Source organism: Sceloporus occidentalis, unplaced genomic scaffold, assembly GCF_023333645.1.
Source record: "Sceloporus occidentalis isolate IW3139 unplaced genomic scaffold, rSceOcc1.0.p SCAF_85, whole genome shotgun sequence".
Taxonomy (NCBI): Eukaryota; Metazoa; Chordata; class Lepidosauria; order Squamata; family Phrynosomatidae; genus Sceloporus; species Sceloporus occidentalis.
In genome coordinates this window covers 1152258-1164564 of record NW_028317065.1, presented here as the reverse complement: position 1 = coordinate 1164564, position 12307 = coordinate 1152258, and the positions used below count along the sequence as shown (strand labels likewise).

Sequence of the window (12307 nt, the reverse complement as noted above, 5' to 3'; positions counted from 1 at the left end):
GTTTTTGGACACTATGAAGTAAAAGTGTTTTTCGGTACAAAGTGCAGATTATGAAGTAATAAACATGGCGCTAATTATAATAAACAGCGATAATGAAGCAATTTCTCCTCAGAGAGTATCAGTGATAACGGGACTGATACCGTAACACTATTTCCCTTGCATTTTGTTACTAGGAACCTGTGTGAGACTAGTGTCTGGTTTCTGGCGGAACTTATTTTCAGGCGGACCCATTACACAAGATGGCTGCGCCCAGACCTGCGGCTAACGTTTTCACGTTTCGTGATGCCAGAACGAATCCTGACCCCGTACAGGAGCCGGTACTTGACGGCCCGGCTGTGGTCGTATTGGACAACGGCTCGTTCCAGTTACGGGCGGGATGGGCAGGGAAAAGCCCTCCGTTGCAGCTCCGCTCTGTAGGGGACGAATGACAAAATGGAATGCCCATAGACTTTAATGGGGAGGAATGCCCATAGACTATAATGGGGAGGAATGCCCATAGACTATAATGGAAGGGAAAAGAATAATTGATTTTGAAATAAAAGCTTAAGAAATAGCATTTAGACCTTTGGCACACATACTCCCTTAGGACACACATGTGATCTAAAACTCAGATTATGTTGGATTATAGCTGTTTTCTATGGAATGACAGGTGAATGACAGTTTTGAGGGAATGCCCATAGGATATAATGGGAGAAAAAATAATATTGTTTTTTTAGAGAAAACCATATGACATATCACATAGATCTTTGTCATGTATACTCCCCTAGTACAGGTATAGGTTCTAAACCTCATATTAAGTGGAATTATAGCTGAATTCTATGGAACGACAGGTGAATGACAATATTGATGGAATGCCCATAGGATATAATGGGAGAAAAATCAAACCTGTTTTTCAGACAAAACCCTCTGAAATATCATATCGATCTTTGGCACATATACTCTCCTAGTACAGACACAGGATCTAAAACTCATATTAAGTGGGATTATAGCTGTTTTCTATGGAATGACAGGTGAATGACAGTATTGATGGAATGCCCATAGGATATAATGGGAGAAAAATGTAACTTGTTTTTTAGAGAAAACCCTCTGACATATCATATAGATCTTTGTCATGTATACTCCCCTAGTACAGTTATAGGTTCCAAACCTCATATTAAGTGGGATTATAGCTGTTTTCTATGGAATGACAGGTGAATGACAGTATTGATGGAATGCCCATAGGATATAATGGGAGAAAAATCAAACCTGTTTTTCAGACAAAACCCTCTGAAATATCATATCGATCTTTGGCACATATACTCCCCTAGTACAGAGATAGGATCTAACACTCAGATTATGTGGGATTATAGCTGTTTTCTATGGCATGACAGGTGAATGACAGTTTTGAGGGAATGCCCATAGGATATAATGGGAGAAAAAATAATATTGTTTTTTTAGAGAAAACCATATGACATATCATATAGATCTTTGGCACACATACTCCCCTAGTATAGTTATAAGCTCTAAACCTCATATTAAGTGGAATTATAGCTGTTTTCTATGGAATGACAGGTGAATGACAGTATTGATGGAATGCCCATAGGATATAATGGGAGAAAAATCAAACCTTTTTTTCAGACAAAACCCTTTGAAAAATCATATAGATCTTTGGCACATATACTCTCCTAGTACAGATACATGATCTAAAACTCATATTAAGTGGGATTATAGCTGTTTTCTATGGAATGACAGGTGAATGACAGTATTGATGGAATGCCCATAGGATATAATGGGAGAAAAATGAAACTTGTTTTTTAGAGAAAACCCTCTGACATATCATATAGATCTTTGTCATGTATACTCCCCTAGTACAGTTATAGGTTCCAAACCTCATATTAAGTGGAATTATAGCTGTGTTCTATGGAATGACAGGTGAATGGCAGTATTGATGGAATGCCGATAGGATATAATGGGAGAAAAATCAAACCTGTTTTTCAGACAAAACCCTCTGAAATATCATATAGATCTTTGGCACATATACTCCACTAGTACAGATACAGGATCTAAAACTCATATTATGTGGGATTATAGCTGTTTTCTATGGAATAACAGGTGAATGACAGTTTTGAGGGAATGCCCATAGGATATAATGGGAGGAAAAAAAATCTTGTTTTTTTAGAGAAAACCATTTGACATATCATATAGATCTTTGGCACACATACTCCCCTAGTACAGGTATAGGTTCTAAACCTCATATTAAGTGGAATTATAGCTGTTTTCTATGGAATGACAGGTGAATGACAGTATTGATGGAATGCCCATAGGATATAATGGGAGAAAAATCAAACCTGTTTTTCAGACAAAACCCTCTGACATATCATATCGATCTTTGGCACATATACTCCCCTAGTACAGAGACAGGATCTAAAACTCATATTATGTGGGATTATAGCTGTTTTCTATGGAATGACAGGTGAATGACAGTTTTGAGGGAATGCCCATAGGATATAATGGGAGAAAAAATAAACTTGTTTTTTAGAGAAAACCCTCTGACATATCATATAGATCTTTGTCATTTTGAACACTGGTGACACTTGTAATATGTTGGTCACCAGAATGAGGAATCTGCACACACACCAAAGGAACTCTGGTGCTTAACTGTGCCAGGAAGGGCCAGCTCCCCAGTAGATCAAAATAAATAAAGGCTCCAGGCACTCAAGGGTTCCAGCTCAGGCAGATTTATTAAAGGAAGACAGCAACAACATTTCAACCTCACAATGAGGTCTTTATCAAGTTGATAAAACTGTTGTTTTGTTGAATTGAGTCATCACACAAGTATGCCATCCACTCTTCTCTGATAAAACATACGTTTGCCAGTTGGTAACAAGCAGCTGCAATAGACAATAATATGTCACAATTTTCTTTTGCTCTTTCTTTTTCCTTCATGGAATCTATGACTATCACCTCCCTGGTATCAAAAAGGTATTAAAAAGGCCAGTATAACTGAGCTGCAAAAGCAAATTCTGCATTTCTCACCACTAACTAAAGTAAACCATCTCATACTTACAGGCAATAGGAAGCAACTTCGAATAAAGTAAACATTGCCCTAGTAAATTAGATAAATGGTTTAAATGTTATAATGAGGCTTAAAGTGATATTTATTAACTAAAATAAACTGAGATAGTGGGTTCTATCCAATTATGTGAGAGAAATCAGTTATTGGTTTTTTTGACTTCCGTCTATGGTATTCAATGAGCTGAGATAGATTAATTTAAACCACTGAATAGAGCTGGATATTTCAATATGCTGATTGTAAAAAAAAACAAAAAAAACCCTGGTCATTAACGGGTTAATCATAGCCTTAAATAAATGTTACCAATTTAATTATGTATTATGCTGGGCTAATTTGGAAATGTTTTAACAGCAGAATAAGCCTAGTTTAACACATGTCTAAATCAGCATATTGAAATATCCAGCTCTATTCAGTGGTTTAAATTAATCTATCTCAGCTCATTGAATACCATAGACGGAAGTCAAAAAAAACAATAACTGATTTCTCTCACATAATTGGATAGAACCCACTATCTCAGTTTATTTTAGTTAATAAATATCACTTTAAGCCTCATTATAACATTTAAACCATTTATCTAATTTACTAGGGCAATGTTTACTTTATTCGAAGTTGCTTCCTATTGCCTGTAAGTATGAGATGGTTTACTTTAGTTAGTGGTGAGAAATGCAGAATTTGTTTTTGCAGCTCAGTTATACTGGCCTTTTTTAATACCTTTTTGATACCAGGGAGGTGATAGTCATAGATTCCATGAAGGAAAAAGAAAGAGCAAAAGAAAATTGTGACATATTTTTGTCTATTGCAGCTGCTTGTTACCAACTGGCAAACGTATGTTTTATCAGAGAAGAGTGGATGGCATACTTGTGTGAGGACTCAATTCAACAAAATAACAGTTTTATCAACTTGATAAAGACCTCATTGTGAGGTTGAAACGTTGTTGCTGTCTTCCTTTAATAAATCTGCCTGAGCTGGAACCCTTGAGTGCCTGGAGCCTTTATTTATTTTGATCTACTGGGGAGCTGGCCCTTCCTGGCACAGTTAAGCACCAGAGTTCCTTTGGTGTGTGTGCAGATTCCTCATTCTGGTGACCAACATATTACAAGTGTCACCAGTGTTCAAAATGACAAAGATCTATATGATATGTCAGAGGGTTTTCTCTAAAAAACAAGTTTATTTTTTCTCCCATTATATCCTAAGGGCATTCCCTCAAAACTGTCATTCACCTGTCATTCCATAGAAAACAGCTATAATCCCACATAATATGAGTTTTAGATCCTCTCTCTGTACTAGGGGAGTATATGTGCCAAAGATCTATATGATATGTCAGAGGGTTTTGTCTGAAAAACAGGTTTGATTTTTCTCCCATTATATCCTATGGGCATTCCATCAATACTGTCATTCACCTGTCATTCCATAGAAAACAGCTATAATCCCACATAATATGAGTTTTAGATCATGTCTCTGTACTAGGGGAGTATATGTGCAAAAGATCTATATGATATTTCAGAGGGTTTTGTCTGAAAAACAGGTTTGATTTTTCTCCCATTATATCCTATGGGCATTCCATCAATACTGTCATTCACCTGTCATTCCATAGAAAACAGCTATAATTCCACTTAATATGAGGTTTAGAACCTATACGTGTACTAGGGGAGTATGTGTGCCAAAGATCTATATGATATGTCAGAGGGTTTTCTCTAATAAACAAGTTTATTTTTTCTCCCATTATATCCTATGGGCATTCTCTCAAAACTGTCATTTACCTGTCATTCCATAGAAAACAGCTATAATCCCACATAATATGAGTTTTAGATCCTGTCTCTGTACTAGGGGAGTATACGTGCCAAAGATCTATATGATATTTCAGAGGGTTTTGTCTGAAAAAACAGGTTTGATTTTTCTCCCATTATATCCTATGGGCATTCCATCAATACTGTCATTCACCTGTCATTCCATAGAATACAGCTATAATTCCACTTAATATGAGGTTTAGAACCTATAACTGTACTAGGGGAGTATACATGACAAAGATCTATATAATATGTCAGAGGGTTTTCTCTAAAAAACAAGTTAAATTTTTCTCCCATTATATCCTATGGGCATTCCATCAATACTGTCATTCACCTGTCATTCCATAGAAAACAGCTATAATCCCACTTAATATGAGTTTTAGATCCTGTCTCTGTAGTAGGGGAGTATATGTGCAAAAGATCTATATGATATTTCAGAGGGTTTTGTCTGAAAAACAGGTTTGATTTTTCTCCCATTATATCCTATGGGCATTCCATCAATACTGTCATTCACCTGTCATTCCATAGAAAACAGCTATAATTCCACTTAATATGAAGTTTAGAACCTATAACTGTACTAGGGGAGTATGTGTGCCAAAGATCTATATGATATGTCAGAGGGTTTTCTCTAAAAAAAGAATATTATTTTTTCTCCCATTATATCCTATGGGCATTCCCTCAAAACCGTCATTCACCTGTCATTCCATAGAAAACAGCTATAATCCCACATAATATGAGTGTTAGATCCTGTCTCTGTACTAGGGGAGTATATGTGCCAAAGATCTATATGATATTTCAGAGGGTTTTCTCTGAAAAACAGGTTTGATTTTTCTCCCATTATATCCTATGGGCATTCCATCAATACTGCCATTCACCTGTCATTCCATAGAACACAGCTATAATTCCACTTAATATGAGGTTTGGAACCTATAACTGTACTAAGGGAGTATACATGACAAAGATCTATGTGATATGTCATATGGTTTTCTCTAAAAAAAGAATATTATTTTTTCTCCCATTATATCCTATGGGCATTCCATCAGTACTGTCATTCACCTGTCATTCCATAGAAAACAGCTATAATCCCACTTAATATGAGTTTTAGATCCTGTCTCTGTAGTAGGGGAGTATATGTGCAAAAGATCTATATGATATTTCAGAGGGTTTTGTCTGAAAAACAGGTTTGATTTTTCTCCCATTATATCCTATGGGCATTCCATCAATACTGCCATTCACCTGTCATTCCATAGAACACAGCTATAATTCCACTTAATATGAGGTTTGGAACCTATAACTGTACTAAGGGAGTATACATGACAAAGATCTATATGATAAATCAGAGGGTTTTCTCTAAAAAACAAGTTTCATTTTTCTCCCATTAAATCCTATGGGCATTCCCTCAAAACTATCATTCACCTGTCATTCCACAGAAAACAGCTATAATCCCACATAATATGAGTTTTAGATCATGTATCTGTACTAGGAGAGTATATGTGCCAAAGATCTATATGATTTTTCAGAGGGTTTTGTCTGAAAAAAAGGTTTGATTTTTCTCCCATTATATCCTATGGGCATTCCATCAATACTGTCATTCACCTGTCATTCCATAGAAAACAGCTATAATTCCACTTAATATGAGGTTTAGAACCTATAACTATACTAGGGGAGTATGTGTGCCAAAGATCTATATGATATGTCATATGGTTTTCTCTAAAAAAACAATATTATTTTTTCTCCCATTATATCCTATGGGTATTCCCTCAAAACTGTCATTCACCTGTCATTCCATAGAAAACAGCTATAATCCCACATAATCTGAGTGTTAGATCCTGTCTCTGTACTAGGGGAGTATATGTGCCAAAGATCGATATGATATTTCAGAGGGTTTTGTCTGAAAAACAGGTTTGATTTTTCTCCCATTATATCCTATGGGCATTCCATCAATACTGTCATTCACCTGTCATTCCATAGAAAACAGCTATAATCCCACTTAATATGAGGTTTGGAACCTATAACTGTACTAGGGGAGTATACATGACAAAGATCTATATGATATGTCAGAGGGTTTTCTCTAAAAAACAAGTTACATTTTTCTCCCATTATATCCTATGGGCATTCCATCAATACTGTCATTCACCTGTCATTCCATAGAAAACAGCTATAATCCCACTTAATATGAGTTTTAGATCCTGTGTCTGTACTAGGAGAGTATATGTGCCAAAGATCGATATGATATTTCAGAGGGTTTTGTCTGAAAAACAGGTTTGATTTTTCTCCCATTATATCCTATGGGCATTCCATCAATATTGTCATTCACCTGTCATTCCATAGAATACAGCTATAATCCCACATAATATGAGGTTTAGAACCTATACCTGTACTAGGGGAGTATACATGACAAAGATCTATATGATATGTCATATGGTTTTCTCTAAAAAAACAATATTATTTTTTCTCCCATTATATCCTATGGGCATTCCCTCAAAACTGTCATTCACCTGTCATTCCATAGAAAACAGCTATAATCCAACGTAATCTGAGTTTTAGATCACATGTGTGTCCTAAGGGAGTATGTGTGCCAAAGGTCTAAATGCTATTTCTTAAGCTTTTATTTCAAAATCAATTATTCTTTTCCCTTCCATTATAGTCTATGGGCATTCCTCCCCATTATAGTCTATGGGCATTCCTCCCCATTAAAGTCTATGGGCATTCCATTTTGTCATTCGTTTTAGTATGTCCCCTCTGTAGTGGCTCGGAGCCGCGGAGGGCCCCGTAGCTTGAGCCGGGTGGGTAATGACATCCCGAACCTGGAGCCCCTTCGCTGGTTGCTGCGGACACCGTTTGATCGGAATCTGCAGGTTAATCTGGAGCTGCAGGAGCTGCTGTGTGATCATGTCTTCCAGAAGCTGGGGGTGGCCTCACAGGTATGAAATCGAATGGAAGGAACAAGGGCTACTTTAAAATGGGGCCATTCTAATGTACTGTTAAATGCGGAGCCGACAGCAACAATATTCTACTGGTTTCCATAGTAACTACTCCACGAGTATATGATCCACTGATCAGTACTTCCCAGGTGTCCTGCTTTTGGCTTCCAATCCCTCAGTCCATTTTTTCTCCCCTGATGCTCCTCTTCTCTAGGAGCTCAGAAGGCTTGCTGGGTATGCAGATGTCAGAGGGTTCTACATTCCTATAAGTAACAATAATGTGGATTAAAACAGTATTAAATGTGTTTTATAAATTAAAAGGTGTAAATTCTGAATTAATTATAAATAATTTGTTCTTCTAAATGCTCTATTCAGATCGATCTATCTATATCTATATCTATATATATATATATATATATATATATATATCTAGAGATCACATAAAAAGTGTCGCTAAAGCCCTGCGACCTTCCTTCTTTGGAAATTTGAAATGTTGAGAGGCATATTATTATTATTTCAAGTAAAAATATCTTTGGTAAAATCATATTTTAAAAAAGACGTAACCGTAAATATTATAGTAATAGGTAAACTATCCTTTTGGTTTGGGACCTTGTGGCTTACAAAGCATGTACACAAAAGGCAAAGTTTTTTTTAACTTTATCACATTTACTAAACTAGAAGAATATTGGTATGGAAATATGAGAATAAATAAAAAAAAAATCAAATATGAATTTTTTTTTTATCAAATCAAACCGTTCAAAAAAAAAAAATAAAAAAAAATGGAAGCAAGGTTGTGACAGATCGTGGCTAGCTGACAGATCGTGGCTAGCTGACAGATCGTGGCTAGCTGACAGATCGTGGCTAGCTGACAGAGTATAATATGTTTCTATCTCCGGCTCTAATTCTATTCCTTTAACAGTCTGGGGGCTGAATAATTAATTGCTTTTAGCGCATAGCAGGAGAAGAGAATTATTATTCAGTTTAATCAATGGGTAAAGCATTTAGACAGTTGCCGGGTTCCGTTCAGGGCTCTTTGAATCATTTCTTCTACATGTGTTATCATCCGGATAGTGGGTCACATCATCCTATGTATAATAAGCAAGCAATTTCAATGCAAGGTAAGTTGGGATTTGTCTCGGCACTACCGGATATTTGGTGAAGCCAAGGTACAGATGATTTTTCTATTCTTGACTCGAACTTTTTTTCGAAGCATGCAAACAAAGAAACTCGTCGAGATCTGACACCTTAAGTACACTTGTAAGGGGATTGTACTTTTATGTCTTGTCTTCTGTGATATTTACTCTAATCTCTTTTCCTTTTATGTTTTTTGCACTGCTCAGGGATGTGTTGAATACCCCATTGTATTCACCGAGGCTCCCTGCACTCCGCTTCATGTCCGGCAGATGGTGTCTGAGCTTCTCTTTGAGTGTTACCGGGTTCCCAAAGTATCTTTTGGGGTCGATGGGCTGTACAGTTTCTATCACAACAAGAAGGATCTGTCGCCGCGGAGTGGGCTCGTCTCATCTGGCTACCACTGCACTCACATACTCCCCGTCCTGGGTGGGAGGTGAGTGAAGAGGCTCATATATAAATGTCTTTCTGCTGGAGAATGAATGTTCACTTTTATGACAACCATTACCTATCTGCAGATTGGATGCCAAGAACTCCAAGAGGATAAATATCGGCGGCTTCCATGCGGTCACCTACCTCCAACGCCTCCTGCAGCTAAAATACCCAGGACACGTTTCTGCCATCACGCTAAGCCGCATGGAGGAGATCTTGCTACGTGCCAGAAGATTACATGGAAGGTAATAGCCTCTCTAGGAGCAGGTCTCGTTGGAATATAAAGTGTGTGTTTTTAATGTAACACCAGAATAGTACTATTTATATGCTATTACCACTAGGTAGAAAAACCTATAGTTTCTGCTTAAGTTTGTTGGTGGAAACCGTTTGCTTTGTAGCTAAGCTCCTCCATGGCTTATTTCTGGTATGGAAGTTGTGCCTTGGGTTCACTGCTGAACGCAGTAAGAAGTGGCAATGCTCCTGGAGCATGTATATGTGCACTAGCCCATGCTCCTGGCTGGATGACGTCAGGGGGTAGCCTCTAGTTTTGTCCCTGAGCAGTGTTTCAGACTGAAATGTTACCCAAATTGCAGGAGGATCAGGACAGTAAAACATTTGGGTATGGCTGCCCCTTTAACGATTTATCCATCCAGAAGTGGCGTTGCCCGGATTACTATGAACAGAATGTGCACAAGATGCAGCTTCCGTTTTCCAGCAAGCTCCTGAACAGCGCAATACCCTCTGAGGAGAAGCAGGAGCGCCGACAACAGCAGCTAAGACGTCTGCAGGAGCTGAATGCACGACGTAAGGAGGAAAAGCTCCAGCAGGACCAGGAGCGGTTGGACCGGCTGCTGTATGTACAGGTACGTCTTGAACCTTTGTGTGTCCCATCGAAAGATGGGTCCAGGCAGCTTTTACACACGGTTTACATGTATTTTCTTTTAGGAGCTTCTGGAGGATGGTCACGTCGAGCAGTTCCACAAAGCCTTGGTGGAGTTGAACATGGACTCTGCAGAAGAGCTGCAGTCTTACATCCATAAGCTTGGTGCAGCTGTGGAGCAGGGCAGGCAGAGGTTGCTGGTTGAGGCTATTGACAGCAAGCCACAGGTAGGTATTATCCAATGAAATTGGAATCGTTGCCCTTGCTTTCTTGGACTTTGGCCCAGTTGATCCTCCACTGTATTGTCATGATCTGTCACAGACTCCAGAAACTACAGCAGAACAGGATGACATGGAAGGGATCTCTGAGCTGGAGCCTCTCTCTGAGGAGCCGATGGAGACTGAAAAGACAGCGCCTAATGTCCAGGTATCGTATATACTGTACTCGTATAGGTTTATATATTGACTAAATAATACAGGGTCCTCATTTAGCATCAGTCCTCAGCCCTTCTAATTTTCTGTGTTTGGCAGGCCATGTTCAATATTGCTGAATACCACCAAATGTATCTTGGCACAGAGAGAATTCGTGTCCCTGAGATCCTATTCCAACCATCACTGATTGGGGAGGACCAAGCTGGCCTTGCAGAAACCATGCAGTATATCCTTGACCGGTAGGAGAACGTTCATTGGGGTTCAACAGTTCTGCTTTCATCCAATCCTTGCCACTGCATCAGTGTGCCAAATATCTTCTATTTGCATGATGTTCTATCTTTCTGCAGCTACCCCCCTGAAGTACAACTAGAGCTGGTTCAAAATGTCTTCCTCACGGGAGGTAATATGATGTATCCAGGGGTGCTGGGCAGGATTGAGAAGGAGCTGCTACAAATAAGGCCATTTGGTTCCAGCTTCCAGGTACTATGATTGGCAAGGATTTTTTTCTAGGATACAAGATGGGCTTCTGAACTTACAAGTATACTTTTACTTCTTCGTGTAACCATAGACTATTATGCTGGGACATTAAGATGATTCTGTTGCCAGGGTTACAAGCAAGTTTATTATCCCTTCATATACCAACCATAGAGATTACTACAGAATCAATCTTTATGATTTGGGTAGCAAATTAAGTTGCATTGATTTGTTCCTTGGTTTTGTGAATGTTTATTATAAAACCTATTACTAATGAAATTTCTGGAGCACCTGTCCAGCTGTTACGTCAATGCAATGTCCTGTTTCTCTATCACCCTGGTTATTATTACAATTTCCCAGGTTTCCGTGGCTTCTCGCCCTGTCCTGGATGCCTGGCATGGAGCATCAGACTGGGCCTTACAGAATGTGGAGGGGGAAGACGGATGGATTAGCCGCCAGGACTATGAAGAGAAGGGAGGGGAATACCTGAAAGAACATGCTGCCTCCAATCAATGTACGGGCATTCACCTCCCCAAACCTGCTTCCCGTGGCACGCAAGCGCTCACCTCCCAGGAGACCGACAATGCTCTGCCGACAAGTACAGGAGCCGCTCAGTAAGAGGTACCAAGTATAAGGTCGCAAAAATGTTTGGCAAGAGGGAGTCTGAGCTTGGACATCACGGAAGACGCTGGATTTACTAAGTTGTGTAAAGAAATCTGTCCGTGGGTTGATAGCTTTATGCCAATGCTGTTGCTCAACAGTGCCGCGTCTACAGGAATCAGTGGCAATAAAGCTGAATATGGCACCCCCTAGAAGCCGTTACCAAGAAAGAATGGAAGCCAAGGCTCAGGGAAAATCCTCAAGAGACAGAGTCAGGTGCCTTGTAACTCAATCCGCTACTCCAAGGATCTGGAAGAACAATGTGATATTAGGAAGTAACTTAAGATACCGCAATGTGGGCCAGCTAACAAAATCCATCATAATGAATGGTGGGTATTGAGTGTTCTTAAAAAAACGACATAAGGCCCCTCAACAGAAGACCTGGTTAATTTATATGTATTATCTTTTGAATGATATATTTTTTTTATATTAAAGACCTAAACAAACACAGCAAGTGTGAATCATATTCTTTCTGGATTAACAAGAATGGCGTGTAATGTGGCTAATGGTCCAGCAGAGGGAGCAGTAAATATACT

General features: G+C 38.8%; 1 pseudogene; it reads left to right on the top strand.

Moving 5' to 3' along the window:
* The first annotated feature begins 239 nt into the window (after positions 1–239).
* On the top strand, positions 240–11729 carry LOC149285054 (actin-related protein 5-like; annotated as a pseudogene).
* The last annotated feature ends 578 nt before the right edge of the window (positions 11730–12307 follow it).